Source organism: Bubalus bubalis, chromosome 2, assembly GCF_019923935.1.
Source record: "Bubalus bubalis isolate 160015118507 breed Murrah chromosome 2, NDDB_SH_1, whole genome shotgun sequence".
Lineage (NCBI taxonomy): Eukaryota > Metazoa > Chordata > Mammalia > Artiodactyla > Bovidae > Bubalus > Bubalus bubalis.
The window spans coordinates 57,833,724-57,850,961 of record NC_059158.1 but is presented as its reverse complement, the minus strand read 5'-3'; the positions used below and the strand labels follow the sequence as shown (position 1 = coordinate 57,850,961).

Below are 17,238 nucleotides of genomic sequence, written 5' to 3'. Positions count from 1 at the left end.
CTGCTGCTGCTGCTGCCAAGTCGCTTCAGTCGTGTCTGACTCTGTGCGACCCCAGAGACGGCGGCCCACCAGGCTCCCCCATCCCTGGGATTCTCCAGGCAAGAACACTGGAGTGGGTTGCCATTTCCTTCTCCAATGCATGAAAGGGAAAAGTGAAAGTGAACTCGCGACCCCATGGACTGCAGCCTACCAGGCTCCTCCGTCCATGGGATTTTCCAGGCAAGAGTACTGGAGTGGGGTGCCACTGCCTTCTCCATTAGTATTCAGCAGACAGACAAAAAATATTCATAATGCAATATACCAGAAGAACTAAAGGTAGGTGGATTTTCCCTGAAATTATCATGAACACATTTTTTCAGTTTAATTTATTATATTTTACCTATCAAATGTAGCAACTAAACTCCTAAAATCTGAATTAAGAATAACAAAAGACCATTAGCTTCTAATTTAACTTCAAAATGCTTTTTAAAATTTCACAAAATATAATTTTAAGTGAACTGCTGCTGCTAAGTCGCTTCAGTCAAGTAAGTTAAATAAGTGTGAGTAAGTTAAATAAGTCGAGTAAGTTAAATAAGTTAAATAAATGTGGTACATTTCCCTGAGGCACACTGGAGAAAGGATTCATTCTCGTTTAACACTGTTTTCAGTGAACACCTCAGTGTTAAACAATGATAATCCTAGTTTGCAGATTTTATTGATTCATATTTCAAGAAGCTAAGCATGAGCATCAGCTACAAAAATCTCAATGTTTAGGGTTTGACCAAAATTCTTTCAAAGATGTTGGATGAGTGTTGTAGAGTTCTCAATGAGGAATAAACAGCATCTTCCAAAATGTTTAATATCCAACCAGATGAAATAGATTACACACAATTTAACTTCCCTCCTCTGATTGTACAGAATGACCAACTTTGATATGAAGTTGAACTTTTTAACCAGGCTATGTTGACAGTAAAGCAAAGTCCTATTTGTCAAAATTCATCTAGACATTGTCAAAGTCCAGTTATAATATGTTATTTTCAAAGATTAAAGTCTAGAAATCTTTATATTAATATTTTTACCACTTTTATGTACTTTTATATTGATTATGCATTGAGGATCATATGTTACACTTTTAAGTTAATTTGGTGTTTGGAATAGAACTGATAAAAGTAACATCTAACTATAAATTAACACATACTTAATACATAATATTTGCATAATACAGATGAATATTTTCTGACCTAACCCACAAAGCCATTTTATTGCTAGAGTCATATCTTTATTTTTATAATAATTTTTTTTAGACCTTTACTTGCTCTCTCAGCAGAAGGTTTAACATAGACTCTCCTCAAATTGTCTGAGACCTCAGGACTTAGTCCAAAGGAAGACAAGGGTGAATTGTGTTTCCAATTCTAGGTCTAGAGGGAAAACTCTGAATTTTTTCACTCGTACATAGTCCATTCTGCAATAATGCCTTTGCTGGTTTTGGCCCCTGCCCAGCCACAGTGAGGCCTTGACCTAGGGATCTGTAGTTACAGTTCTGTTCAAGTCCTTCACATACTCCTCAATAGGTAACCATCTTCCCCTAATGGACAGAATTGGGCCAGGGTGGCTGGGTCCCAAGGACTACATTAAATTAACAGTCTTTGGCACAGTGAAGAAAACCACCACAAAACAAAAAGGCAGCCTACTGAACAGGACAAGATAATTTCAAACACTATATCCAGTAAGGGGTTAACATCTTAAATAATTCATATAACTCAACATTAAAAAACAAACACCAGACTGGGCAAAGGATCTGAGTTGACATTTTTCCAAAGAAGACATACAGATGGCCAACAGTCACCTGAAAAGATGCTCAATATCACTAATGATCAGGGAAATGCAAATCAAAAGCAAAATGAGATACCACCTCACACCTGTCAGAATGGCTATCGTTAAAAAGAACACAAATAACAAGTGCTGATGAGGATGAGGAGAAAAGGGAAACCCCGTGTGCTGTTGGTGGGCTTGTAAGTTGGTGCAGCCACTATGGAACACAGTGAGGAGGTTCCTCAAAAAAATAAAAAATAAAACTACCATACAATCCAGAAACTCCAATCCTGGGTATTTACCCCAAGAAAAAAAAAAAAACTAGAACAAAAAAAAAAACTAAAAAAACAAAGAAAACAAAGATACTAATTCTATAAGAAATACACACACTAACGTTCATAGCAGCATTATTTAAAACAGTCAAGATATGAAAGCAACCTAAATATCCATTGACAACTGAATGGATAAAGATGTGGTATGTTTACAATGGAATACTACTTAGCCACAAAAAATGAAATCACCTGTGACAACATGGATGAATCTAGATGGTACCACGCTAAGTGACATAAGTCAGAGAAAAGCAAGTACTGTATGATCTCATTTTTACGTGTAATCTGAAAAACAAACTGAAAACGGACTCATAGGTACAGAGAACAAACTAGACGGTTGCCAGAAGGGAGGGGAGGTGGGCAACATAGGTGAACGGGATTAAGCAGTAAAAGCCTCTAGCTATAAAATAAACAAGTCACAGAGATGTAATATACAGCATAAGGAATACGGTCAATAATATGGCAATAACTTCATATGGAAACAGACGGTTACTAGACTTAACAAGGGGATCATTTTGTAATGTATGCAAATGTCAAACCACTATGCAGTATGCCTGTTACAGTACACTATGTAATATTATATGTTAATTATACAATTAACAAAGACTATTCAATTTTGCTTTAGAAAATAAGAGAAATGAACGCACAGGGAGAAAAGTAAAATGAAGAATTAAGGCAAATAGCTTATGAGACAGGCAAGTTTTATAAAATATGTAAGATAAGTCAGTAACTTGAGATGTTAGATATACATAAAGTAAGTATAATGCTTAAATAGTGAACTATAATGAACATACCTGGAAACAGATGGAAAGAGCAAGAAATACTTAATAGTCACAATACGCTAAATATGTATGAGGCCGTGAATTATCAAACACCCATGGCATGCTTAAGATACAGGGGGCACATGAGGAGTTCACTATTTGCGAGGTTTTAATTCGGCCAACCATTGGCTCCTCACATCCTCTGCACAATGGACACAAGATTAAATCCATGACTGCTGACCAGGCTAATTACAGCGCAGCTGTCAGCCAGAGGCACTTGCTCCCAAGCCCGTAGAGCAAGTGTGCGTTTTGACTCCAGGCACCTTCTATGAATTGGGTCACTTTGTTCACATCTCAACTCTGGTCCATACCCTTATCAAGTAAGATATGGACGGGACTGAGTATTCAGGCAGTGTCATCTTATGAGACCCCTACATCATACCTAAAATGTGCTAACCTACTCCATCTGTTTCACCTTGCTTCTTGCTGTGTTTTCAATTGATTTAATAAGCCATGTGATTCAAGCATCTCGTTTTGGTCTATAAGCCCTTCTGCTTTGTGAGCTCTTGGACAGCGTGCCTGCTGTTATACTTATAGGTTTCCGTTGTAGCAAGGTAATTTCCCACACAACAATAATATTTACAAGTTTTTAGCCTGGATAATAAATGGCATCATCTTGTAGACTTTTATAGCCACTTGCTCATTTATCCTACATCATGTTTGTGACATACTCCCATGGAAGTTGTAGATCTATTTATTTTCACAGCTATATCCACTATATGAATATATCATAACATGCTCATAAATTCTTATTGATATAATGTAGGTTGTTCCCAGTGTTTAAATACAGCACCCAGTGATGCTGTGATTATTCCTGGGCACATGGAAGAGAGTCGCTCTGAGAATACACCTGGGAGTGCAAATTCTGGGTCAAAGAATTTGCACACCTTTAACTTGATTAAGTATTGCCAAACTTCTCTCCAAGATGATTGTATCAAGTTATACCCTTACCAGAAGAATAGGAGTCCCTATGCTCTTAATCCTAGCCAACATTTGGTGTTGTCAGACTTACACACTTTGCTGATCTAATGAATCAACGGACAAACTCTGGTTACAAGTAATAATTCTGGCAATTTAAAAGCCTTGTGGCATTTCCTCATGAGAAAAAAAAATCTGGACACATTTTGTGTCATATTTTTGGACTTTCCTATCCTTTGTTTAAGGCCAAGTAAAGTTTCCTCTTTATTTTTCTAACTCTGTGAATACCAAAGGAAAAACAACTCTGCAACAGAATTTGTCTTTTTTTTTTTTTTCTCCATAGGGATTAGGGTTTGGAAGAATACCATGTTGGCTGTTTTATATCACAAAAATAACCCTCTGATTATAAAGGAGCACAAGAAAAAGAACTTAGCAGCACCCATGCAAATCAGTCATTGCTAAGTACATGACATAATGATGGTGGGTCAGTAGCTGGACAACTATTACTCATAGGCTGAGAATGCACTCATTTAAAAAATTCTAGAAAGTTGCTCCTTGCCCCAGAATATATACCCAAGAGGCTTGTTCCATACCTTAAATCTGACTATTAGAAATTAATTGTACTGGGGTCGAATTTTTTTCATATTTAAGGAACTCCAAAAAAAAAAATCTCCAAAAATAGTTAGTACTTATATATTATCATCACCTTATTTGTCATATTTTTTTCAAAACCACAAAGGAAATGGGATATAGGACCTACAAGCACTATTGGGTACAAGATAGAAGCCATCCTCAATTTACTCCTCTCCCTAATCCAGCCATTTGGACAGGCGAGTCTGTGTTCTTCATTTCTTGCTTAAACCTTTTGGATGACTTCACAAGAGCCCCAGCAGTGTCCTCAAAGTGTGGTCGAGGGGTCCCTTTTGACTTCAGATGCCCTGCTAAGTCGTTTCAGTCGTGTCCGACTCTGTGCGACCCCATAGACGGCAGCCCACCAGGCCCCGCAGTCCCTGGGATTCTCTAGGCAAGAACTGTTTAAAAAATGCAGATTCCTGAGTCCCAGGCCTTACACTCAGAGTGTAAAGCCCTAGAATCTGTGTTTTCAACAAATTACCCAGTTTGATTAAAAAGAAAACTCTTTTACAATTGATATGGATAGCTCACATTAAGTACTGAAATCATAAATATTTAATGATTTAATAAATAATTACAAAGTGAACAGCCACATAACCACAGCCTAAAACAAGAAAGACAGCCTCACCCGAACTTCAGAAGTACAATGCTCCCTTTCCAATCACCTCCCTCTTCCCTAACTGGAACTACTCTTCCGAAGGTTAGCACTCCCACTTTGATTCTTGTACTCAGTGAAGCTGAGGACTACAGCAACAGGATAAAGTGCACACTGCTTAGAGTATCATGTGAAGACGCTGCATAATTTGTTCTCTGCAACCTCATCTTCTGCCTCTGTCCTCTTCGCATTTCATTCTGAAGTCACTTGGAATCAGTTAGGTTTCATTGTACAGTTATTGCCCTAATTCATTGCTCTTGTTTCCTGCTGTTTCTCTGCCTCAGTACTTGCTGGGGAGTGCCTGTACTTCCTGAGTCTTTCTATTAAATTCATCCTTCAAGACCTGCTCCTCTGTCACTTTTGCGTAAGCCTCTCCTGACTTTTAACCCTGTGCCTCATCCGAGGCAGAACCTCACTCCTTCCACTGTGTGAATGAGAACATCTTACAATGTAGAACGACTGTTCTTTTACATGTCTATTCCCCTTCTTAGACCAGGAATTAGGGCAGAGGTTTATTTGCATATTTTTAAAACTCTCTTTGGTATATAGTACAGACTTCAGTAGATGATCAATTGTTGCTCAAACAATCTCCAAGTATGCACATCTTTGGAAAAGTGGCACACTGCACAATTAATGCCTCCAGGTATATTTGGATTAGATTATACTCTTCCTTTGCTATTCTTGTTGCTCAGTTGCTCAGTTGTGTCTGACTCTTTGCAACCCCATGAACTGCAGCACGCCAGGCTTCCCTGTCTTTCACTATCTCCTAAAGTTTGCTCAAACTCATGTTCATTGAGTCGATGATGCCATCCAAATATCTTAACCCCTGTCACCCTCTTCTCCTCCCACCCTGTGTTTCCCAGAATCAGGGTCTTTTTCAATGAGTTGGCTTTTCATGTCAAGTGGCCAAAGTATTGGAGCTTCAGCTTCAGCATCAGTCCTTCCAATGAATATTCAGGGTTGATTTCCTTTAGGACTGATTGGTTTGATTTCCTTGCTGTCCAAGGGATGCTCAAACCCCCATCTTCTGCATCTCCTGCATTGCAGGCAGATTCTATAGCCACTGAGCCATCCACTCGTCAGGAAACAAACCAAGCTCAGACCTCAGGAGAACCCCGGGAGCCTGAGATGGGGGTGGGGGGTGGGGGTGGTGAAAGCAAGCGAAGGAAGCGGAATGAAATGCAAAGTGGGGCAAGTGGGGGAGCCAGAATGATGTCTAGACCTCAGGGTGGGGTAGGCCATGCAGAGAAAGGAGTGGTCATGCTGCTCCAGGCGGCAGCGGGGAACCAGCCTCACCAGGGCCTTCCTTTCTTCCTCGGACAAGACACCTAGCTGTCAGGCTGCCGTGCGGCGTGGAAAGCCCAGACTATTCTGACTTCTTTACAACATCTTGTCCTGCCTCTAATCGCCCCCCTCCACCGTTCATCTGCTTCTGCGCATCCATTCTTGCGTGAAAAATGCCACCTTATAAGTAACCTGCCTATTTCTTGACCTTAGCATACAGGGAAGGTGGAGCATTCCGTCCTTCAAACCTCCTGCCCATCCACAGTATGTGCGAGGAGGAGTGGAGGGCGACCACTAGGGACAGAGGGGCCTTGTGCAGCTGCCCTGGCGTGCAGAGGGTCTCGATCGTACGCATCTGGGCAGCCTGCCACGGGGACCTTCTCAGCAATGTAAATAGTCCTTACACAAATGATCCACGACTGTTAGGCAAACTGAGAGGCTGGAAGGACAGGCGTGAGAATGACTCAAAGTGCATATAATCCAGAAAAGATACTGTCAGACAAAATGCAGATCTGTTATATCAGAAAGTAGTCTGAAAGGGAGCCAATACTGCCAGTTTGATCCCTGGGACGGGAGTAGGAGTGGCTTTGAGTATAGAGAGGGTCAAGGTCAGTGTGGAGGCAGCACTCTTGGGAGATGGTTGCTTGTGAAATGAAGGAAGAGTGGAGTCCTGAGAATGGCAGACTTAGGGAGACTGGGCTCCTCTTTCCTCCCCTAAAGGACCACACAGTCTGCAGAAGGGGCCCAGCAGTACTGCACCAGTACTGTGGCTGGAGGGCCCAGTTCACTGCAACAAAACAGGGGCAGTGAGACACGGGGACACCAGAGGCTGCCCAGAAGCCAATTTTGTCCGTTTGGCTGTGGAAGCCCAGCGGAAGAATTACAAAAGTCCCAAAACTGCATACGTTCCTGGAGTAGGGGGCACCTTCAAGAAGGTACAAGTTTATACCTGCCTTAATGATTAATCAGAAAAAGAGGTATGACTGTAACATCAGATTAAAGCTGCTCCTAATGTTATAAATATATAAATGGTATACACACACACACACACACACACACACACACATATATGGCTTCCCTCGTAGCTCAGTTAGTAAAGAATCTGCCTGCAATGCAGGAGACTGGGTTCGATTTGATTCCTGGATTGGGAAGATCCCCTGGAGAAGAAAATGGCAACCCACTCCAGTATTCTTGCCTGGAGAATCCCACAGACAGAGGAGCCTGGAAGGCTACAGTCCATGGGATCACAAGAGTTGGGCACAACTTAGCAACTAAACCACCATACTCACACACACACACATATACACATATATATATACCAGATTGGGCTTCCTCAGTGGCTCAGAATATATATCACACATTCACATCTCACACATGGTAGGCTCTCAATATACAGTTCAGTATAGACAACTAATATCATACGAAGTGCTCCATACATACATGTTCACTGAATAAGTTCCTGATTTTTGTGCTCTTTTCAAATAGATAAACTAAGAATTTTGTTTTCATTTTTATTTCATTGTAAACTGCTTCTGAAGCAAGATCTTTTTACACAAATAACATTGCAATGTTCCCTCTGATTCTTAAAGTTAATGCATGTTTACTGTTGAAGGTTTTGATTAAAAGAAAGATAAAAAATGATCTATAATACCATCATCTAGAGATAACTGCTGCTAAGATTTGGTAAATTTCCTTTCACATTTAGCTAGAGTGATTATAGTTCATTCAGTTTTGTCCTATTTTGACTACTACTATTGTATCATGATCATTTCCCAAGGTTCAGTTCAGTTCAGTTCAGTAGCTCAGTCATGTCCAACTCCTTGCAACCCCATGAATCACAGCACGCCAGGCCTCCCTGTCCATCACCAACTCCCGGAGTTCACCCAAACCCATGTCCATCGAGTCGGTGATGCCATCCAGCCATCTCATCCTCTATTGTCCCCTTCTCCTCCTGCCCCCAATCCCTCCCAGCACCACAGTCTTTTCCAATGAGTCAACTCTTCTCATGAGGTGGCCAGAGTACTGGAGTTTCAGCTTTAGCATCATTCCTTCCAAAGAAATCCCAGGGCTGATCTCCTTCAGAATGGACTGGTTGGATCTCCCTGCAGTCCAAGGGACTCTCAAGAGTCTTCTCCAACACCACAGTTCAAAAGCATCAATTCTTCGGCACTCAGCTTTCTTCACAGTCCAACTCTCACATCCATACATGACCACAGGAAAAACCATAGCCTTGACTAGACGGACCTTTGTTGGCAAAGTAATGTCTCTGCTTTTCAATATGCTATCTAGGTTGGTCATAACTTTTCTTCCAAGGAGTAAGCGTCTTTTAATTTCATGGCTGCAGTCACCATCTGCAGTGATTTTGGAGCCCAAAAAAATAAAGTCTGACACTGTTTCCACTGTTTCCCCATCTATTTCCCATGAAGTGATGGGACCAGATGCCATGATCTTAGTTTTCTGAATGTTGAGTTTTAAGCCAACTTTTTCACTCTCCTCTTTCACCTTCATCAAGAGGCTTTTGAGTTCCTCTTCACTTTCTGCCATAAGGGTGGTGTCATCTGCATATATGAGGTTATTGATATTTCTCCCGGCAATCTTGATTCCAGCTTGTGCTTCTTCCAGCCCAGCGTTTCTCATGATGTACTCTGCATATAAGTTAAATAAGCAGGGGACCTAACAGAAGCAGAAGATATTAAGAAGAGGTGGCAAGAATACACAGAAGAACTGTACAAAAAAGATCTTCACGACCCAGATAAGCACGATGGTGTGATCACTCACATAGAGCCAGACATCCTGGAATGTGAAGTCAGGTGGGCCTTAGAAAGCATCACTACGGACAAAGCTAGTGGAGGTGACGGAATTCCAGTTGAGCTATTTCAAATCCTAAAACATGATGCTGTAAAAGTGTTGCACTCAATATGCCAGCAAATTTGGAAAACTCAGCAGTGGCCACAGGACTGGAAAAGGTCAGTTTTCATTCCAATCCCAAAGAAAGGCAATGCCAAAGAATGCTCAAACTACCACACAATTGCACTCATTTCACACGCTAGTAAAGTAATGCTCAAATTCTCCAAGCCAGGCTTCAGCAATATATGAACCATGAACTTCCAGATGTTCAAGCTGGTTTTAGAGAAGGCAGAGGAACCAGAGATCAAATTGCCAACAGCCGCTGGGTCATTGAAAAAGCAAGAGAGTTCCAGAAAAACATCTATTTCTGCTTTATTGACTATGCCAAAGCCTTTGACTGTGTGGATCACAATAAACTGTGGAAAATTCTGAGAGAGATGGGAATACCAGATCACCTCACCTGCCTCTTGAGAAATTTGTATGCAGGTTAGGAAGCAACAGTCAGAACTGGACATGGAACCACAGACTGGTTCCCAAGGTTATTAAATATTAATTAAACGTATTCCATCACATTGATGTACTATAATTTAATCAATTCATCATCTCAAGTGTCTTGGTTTTTCAATTTTGTAAATAAAGTTGTGATAAATATCTTCTTAAATGTTTATAAACTTGGATAATACCCTAGAAATGAATCTGTTGGATCTACTTGTATGAATACTTTGAAACTCTTGGCTCAATTTGCCAAGTTACTCTTCTAATGTTTGTTTACCTTTTGACCAGTAATTTACATACGAACTCCTAAACTTACCAGTACCAGAAGTATTTGGAAAATTTTATTTAAGAAATATATTTATGGTTGGAAAAAACTCACACTCTGTCGCTATTAGAGACTCCTGTTACAGTACAAAATGAAAAAAAAAAAGGCAGAGCTAATTTCTATTATTAAGAAGTCAAGGTCTTTACCATTATTGACTCCCATATACTATTGCCAATCCTGGGCAGGCAGATGAGTCATGATGTAAATCCCAGTAAGACAACAATAAAATTCAAACTGTAACTTGGCAATTGTATGTGAACATGATTTGCTTTTACTAAGTCTCTTATTGTACAATACATGCGTTGTCCTTTCCAAGCGTCTGCTCCTAGAAGGCAGTGTTGAGTAATTTGCTGTGACAATTAGCCCAACTTATTAATATTAACACGCTCGATGTCCTCATATCTGAACCACAGTGTAGTGAAAGCACTTGGCGCAGAGGGTGCTTTTTGAACCCATTCTGCTTTTCTGTCCTTTTCCTGATATGCACTTCTACGTGACGCGCACTTGTGTCTGATACGTTCACCACCTCTTCTAATCCAACTTAAAGGGAACGAACGCATAGGCTCTCTGCAAGTCAAGAGAGCAGGACACCGGCTCTTTCTCTGCCCCTTCTTCCTGCAGATCTACCCCCTATACTCCATCCATCCCATCCCAGGTCGAGAGCATACCAATATGGTGAGCTCAGAGGAATTTATGTTGGGGTGATCCCTTTTCTGTCTCTTCTTTTTTCTCCTTCAGGAGAGTTATGGATTTGGGTACTTTCTCCTTGGTATTTCACTTCTTCAAAGAGTTATGTCCCCTTTAGTTAACTTCTCACAAGTGCACTTATCTCCTTTTTGTCTCATCTCCTCCCACTTTCTTTCAACGCTTGCCCATTTACTTCAAGGAAGTTCTCTTTCTTTACATGCTCTTTTCCTATTCCTTTACTCCGCGTCTTGGTTAATGAGCCATACACCTTTGTTAAGAGAACAAACAAAATCTTCCATCCACTCTCATGAAGGATGCTTTAAAAGGGGGACTTGAACTGGTGGGTTGTTTACCTGCACAGCGTAGACCTGACGAGACAAGTGCAGAGACAAGGTGGGAGAGTGAGCACAGACTTGCTGTCAATCTCAGCAAACCAGGTGGAGAAGAGCAAAAGCCAAACACGGGATTGTGAGGAACAAGAACAAGAATGAAGTGTGCAAATGGAAGATGGTCTGGATTAATGTCAGAGGCTGAGCAGAGTATTTTTTTTGCCTACTCTCCACTTTGCCTTGTGTAGCTAGCTGAGAGTTATTAACGGCCAGTGCTTTAGTCCATTCAGGCTGCTACGACAAAAAGTACCATAGACATGATGGCTTAAAAAACAAACATTTATTTCTCACAGTCTGGAATCTGGGAAATATAAGATCAAGACACTGGCAGATGATTCTGTGTGTGGGGACGGGCCACTTCCTGGTTCATATATGGTTGTCTTCTCACTATGCCCTCACATAATGGCAGGGTCAAGAGAGCGCTCAGCAGTCTTGTTTATAAGAACACTAATCCCATTCATGAAGGCCTCACCCTTGTGACCTAATCATCTCCCCATGGCTCACCTTCTAATAGCATCGCTCTGGAGGATGGCATTTCCATATATGAATATGGTAAGGACACAAACATTCAGTCTCTAACAGCGGGAATGAGCAGACAGTAGGTAGTGTGACAAGGCCTGAAACAGGGTCATGGAACAGTTAACTATACAGGGGCTACACAATGAAGGCCAGAAAAAGGGGAAAGAAGTGTTAGTCACTCAGTTGTGTCCATCTCTTTCCGACCCTATGGACTGTAGTCTGCCAGGCTCCTCTGTCCATGGAACTTTCCAGGCAAGAATACTGGAGTGGGGAGCCATTTCCTTCTCCAGGGGATCTTCCCAACCCAGGGACTGAACCCAAGTCTCCTGCGTTGCAGCCAGATTCTTTACCAGCTAGGCCACTGGGAAGCCCGAAAATGGGGAAAAGATGGGAAGAAAAGAGACGATGCTACCAGAGAGGACGGAGGAGGAAGAAAAACAGGGCACTAATCCCTATAAAATGTCCATAAATTCTCTGTGGATATCTTTTCAAAAGTTTCCATTTACATTATCTTCTGTCTTAAAGACAAACTTTTAGCTTTTATTAACATTTAATGCTTTTTCCCTCTCATATTCCAAAATTCTTATTTGTGAAATGTAAGGACTATTGTCCCTGAATACAAGTTTTTTGTTTTTTTTTTTTTAATATTGGAGCATAGTTAATAAAACCAGAATTACTCAATTAAGTGTTTGGTTGTATCTACTGCCTAATATATTAGTATTTTTCTGCTCTTTATATCAGCAATGTATAGCATAAATGTCCTTATCTGTAGAAGTCAATTGGATTAGATGACTACTTGGCTCCCCACTAAGTCTGTAATTTGGATGTTTTCATTTGCATTCTATAAGGAGTTAGAGCCTATCCTGGGGATCTACAATTTTCTTTTCTTTTCCAACAAGAATTGCAATATGAGTTCAAAATAACCAACTTATTGGAAACTAAACTAGTTGTATGTTGAATTTCTGAAAATTATTTGAAAATATTTTGAATGTACAAAGGTGGTTGAACTAGGTGAACGTCACAGTCCTTTAGATCTTAAAATTCTATATTGGCCTGTAATGAAGATTTGTTTATTTTTAATAAGAGCAAGTGTCTTTAAAGTCATGACTCTTGAAATAATCAGTTATATATTAGCATACCTTTAAAAAACTTGTTTATAATCTTCATATATTTTAAAACATTCAAACCTCTACACACTAAAAACACCAATTTAATCAACATACACATCCAAAACTCATTGCAAAATAAGGGAAATTTAAATTATATTTCTGATGATATGAATATTACACAGGACTCAGTTAAGTGTAGGGCCACCACCACATAGAGTAGAAAATTAGTTAGGTATGTCATGGTTCTGGGCTTCCCTGGGGGCTGAGAGGTAAAGAATCTGCCTGTAGTGCAGGAGTTGAGGGTTTGACCTCTGGGTCAGGAAGATCCCCTGGAGAAGGAAATGGCAACCCATTCCAGTATTCCCGCCTGGGAAATCCCACGGACAGAGGAGCCTGGTGGGCTACAGTCCATGTGGTTGCAAAAGAGTCGGACATGACTGGGCAACTAAACAACAATGGAATTGTTCTAAGGCAACCGCAGAAGAAAAAGAGGATAAAATTATACAATATCTCAGATCTTATCGGTCATAAGCCATGTTATTCCTTCCCTCCTCTAAGAACATCTAAAATCATTTGTTCTGTTGTTTTGAATCACTGAAGCATTTTAAAGGAATCTTTCTAAAAGTAATCAAGTAATGCTCTTCCAGGGAAGTTTTCATTCTAATGTCAGAACCACTACCAACTTTCTACATCATTTTTTATTCAAAACTTTATTTTAGTTTCACAATGCAGAAATATTTTTTTGTCCAAAAATTCCCTATTTTGGCAAATGCAATAATCATTCTAATAATCACTTTTTAAGATCCTATTAAACATACATTTACTGAATTCAACAGATGTGTAAAACATACTTACAGAATAGAATGGAATATAGAATAATACGAAACCAGAATACAATGGAATATAGAATAATCCAAAACCAGAATTGTTACCTTACAGGATGGAATGCTTTTCCTTAATAAACTACCAGGGCCTGGGCATGGCAGGAGACCATGTTTTGTGAGGGAGACGTCAAGGTGGCACTAGCAATGAAAATGGTAAGGAGGTGAATTTATTTAGAATCAATGCTTCTTTACCGGAGTTGTCTCAGATACAGGTGAATGTCTCAACTCTCTTTCTGAACAGCCTTATTAACTACAGTGTTGTCATACAGACATACAGAATTGGATGCTAAAAGCTTAAAATATTTTCTTTTCTTCATTTTCCTTCCTCCCACCATTTCCCTCAGCATCATGGGTGTTTAAAGCAATGCAAAGTGGGCCAAAAATGCCATTCTTAATGTGGGAAGAACATACTATCTAAATGTGCTCAGAAAACAAACAAGGAGAGACTTCCATGTTTAACTGTAGAAATAACCAGTTACAAGTCAGAAGAAAATGTATCTGTCCTGACACATTTCCTTTTCAGCACTGTATTCTATGCTGGCCAGAGATACAAGTTTGGGAAGAGGATTTCATGTCATTTCTTCCAACTCTGGAAACAATTCTACTGGGAGGCTCAACAGTTCAGGTAAGACTACTCATTTCATGACTGATGAATCACTGATTGCACACCTTTAAGTAAGTAAATTATTTTTCTCTAGCTGTTCAGAACCAGTAATGTGTGAAAAACATCAAGATTCCAGAGAGGAACTGGAAGAAAATAATCATGCAGATTTCATTTGTTCATTTGAAAACTGAACAAATTTAACCTATATCTTTACCTGTATCTTTCCAAGAAGTTGTTTTTATTACAACCCATGTTAATTTTCTCTTTAGAACAGGGTCCAAAACTGCAAATCTGAGACAATGAGGCTAAGACACACTTCCAGTAGTGATTCTTCAATTGAAGAAAAATTCAAGGAAGTATGCTTATTCATATGATACAGTAACACAAATATTCCTGACAGAACCTTCCACTAATACAGGAGATTTAATTATATATATTCCATTGTGACATTACTCCTTCCTATAACACGCTTTTGCAAAAAGAAAAAGGTTCAGTACTTTAATAAGGTCTTTTTCTTTCAATGTTATCAGCCCATCCATTGCTGCAACATAAAGATGTGGTATGAAGAATTTCCCATCTCAAAGAATGCCTTGTATAGCCATCAGCAAAGTAGGCACACTCTGGGAGGCCAGCCAGGATGTGGGAATGGCCTCCTATAAAACCGAGTTTGTATATGAACATTAAAACGTAATTTTACCTGTATTTGCAGTCATTTTATATTTACTAAACGCTCTCTAGCCTTCAAGAACACAATCCTAAAATTCGAGGAATTCTTCCCTTGTCCCATTTTTGCAAAGAAAGGAAAAATAGATTCTAAAACAAATTTCCGAATTTTCTGGCAATAGTTTAAGTACATTTTTGGAGGTGTTTTAATACTTTTCTTTGGTTAGAAAAAGTTCACGCAAACCAAATAAAAAAATTCTACAGCGTGCCCTGGAAGCTCAATTTTAATACATCCCGGGGCTGTTCTAGCGCCGTCGGATTTTTACACCATGGAAATAGAAAATATTAACCAGAGAAATAACAGGCAGGTTTTCAGGAGAGTTGACAAGGTTGGAATGAAGCTACCCAGCAAGCCAGAGAGTTGTCGAAGCCGCACTTCGGATTCGTGGGTTCCCATTTCTTCCCACCTTCCTATGCCAGGGCGGTGGTGGAGAGGGGGCAAGATGGGCGAAGCAGAGATTCACAAGGACTGCCAGTTTCTCTTCCAGCCCCGCGCACCTGCCAGCCCTCCCCCCTCGCCCCCGGCTTCGCGGCCGCAGCCAACTTCCCGCAGGACCCGGGGGCCGGCCGACCCGGGGGTGGGGGGTGGGGGCGGCACCTGGCTCCCGGCCTCGGGCCGGCGGGGGCGGGGCGAGCCAGGAGCCCAGATCGGTGGGCCAAGCGTGCTATTTTTTAAAAGTCAGCCTCCCGGGGGATGTTGGATTTGGCGGGGCGTGCTCTTTGAAATACTATATTGGGAACCTCACACATTAAACAATTTTTTTTTTTTTAATTGCAAACCTTCCCAGTTCACCCGGCAGCTGGCAAGCCTCCCCTCTCTCCTGCCCGCCACCCCCGTCTTCTTCCTTCCCGCCCCTTCTCCCCGCCGGGCTCGCGGGAGCCGCCCCCTCCCAGGCGCCCGTTTGGTTCCTCCCAGCTGCCGCGTGAATGGGCCGCCCTCCGGGTTCCGTGGGGCGGGGGCGGCGGGAAGAGGCCGAGCCCGGGCCCCGGCGGCCGCCGCCCCCGCCCCCGCCCCGCGGCGGCCCACGCCGGGATCTGCGTCACTCGGCCGCGCGTGGGCGGGAGCCGGAGCGGCGCATGTAGCAAGAGCGGAATCTCCCAGCGTGACAGCGCGCGGGGGGTGGAGGCGGCGGAGGCGGGCGGGGGAGGGGGGTGCCGCGCGCGAGGAGAGGGGAGGGGCGGGGAGGGGAGTAGGGGGGAGGGCGCAGCGGGGGAGGCGCCGCCGCCTCAGCCGCCCGCGCGCCCGAGTCGGGAGGAGCCGCCGCCGCCGCCGCCGCCACCGCGGCCGAGCGAGTGCCGTCGGGGCTGGCGGGCGGGAAGGAGCCGCGGGCCCGAGCTGGAGGGGGGGAGTAGGGAGAGCGCGCCCACCACCTTCCCTTCCCCCCACCTCGATGGGAGCGGGGGCGTCCCGGCCGCCGCAGCCGACCAAGGAGACCGAGCCGGGGGCCGTCACTTCGGAGTTGGGGCTGAGGCGTCCTCTGGGGAGAGCGCGCCAAGACCGCTGCAGCAGCTGGCCGAGTACGTACCGACTAGCTGTCCGCCAAGTGCCAAATGCCTCAATGCTCGGGCGAACTTGGGGCGGCGGAGTCGCCGGGCTGCGCCGGCACTTGGGGGGGCGGGCGTCCAGGGCCGCGGGCCCGGCGCGGCCGCCGCCGGAAGGAGAGGGCGGCCTCGGGCTCTTGTGGACGATTCCCGAAGAGAATCGGTGCGCAGGGGCAGCGAGAAGAGGGCGAGCCGGGCTGCGGGGCCGACCTGTGCGTTCCGCTCCCAGAAAGCCGGGGGTGCGGCGTCCACTTTTCTGACCCGGCTGTGGCCGTCGCGCGCGGCGCTGAGCGCTCGTGGGTTGTGCTCGGTGGGAGCGCGCGCCGGCCCCGGAGTTTTGCAGCCTCTTTCCGCAGAGGCAGAGTCTTTTTGTTGGTTTGTTTACTTTAGAGTCTTAATTTTCGTCCTGAGTATCCTCTCTTTCGGAATGTAGTCGTTTTCTTTTTAAAGGCGGAAGGAGAATTTTGCTTTAAAGTGGCTTACAGAAACTTGGCACCGAGGTGAGATGGAAGCGAGAGACTCATTTGTGCTCGCTAAGGCCGAGTATGGAATTTGCCAACACATGTGGGACATACAAGCCTTGGATGCAGAAGTCTGTGACCTTATTTATGGAGAAACGTTGCGAGGGCAGTCAAGTGCTTTGGGACTGCAACTTCGCGGTTCATAAGGCTCAGATGTGAAAG

General features: G+C 42.9%; 1 protein-coding gene and 1 long non-coding RNA gene across 6 annotated transcripts in view; one reads left to right on the top strand and one right to left on the bottom strand.

The window, feature by feature from the left end:
- The window catches only part of LOC102412532, a 62,606-nt gene extending 45,761 nt beyond the window's left edge, over nt 1-16,845 (bottom strand). For both annotated transcript variants that reach the window (XR_006546538.2, XR_003105927.3), the window contains exon 1: nt 16,540-16,845. This is a non-coding gene — a long non-coding RNA (uncharacterized LOC102412532). The remainder of the gene's footprint in view (nt 1-16,539) is intronic.
- Nucleotides 16,219-17,238, top strand: part of NAB1 (NGFI-A binding protein 1) — a 54,820-nt gene continuing 53,800 nt past the window's right edge. For 3 of the 4 annotated variants that reach the window (XM_006047447.3, XM_006047445.3, XM_006047446.3), the window contains exon 1: nt 16,220-16,531. The gene's annotated coding sequence lies outside the window, so the exon portion shown is untranslated. Of the gene's footprint in view, nt 16,532-17,238 lie in introns of all 4 variants that reach the window. The other variant, XM_025273276.2, reaches the window with a different exon arrangement.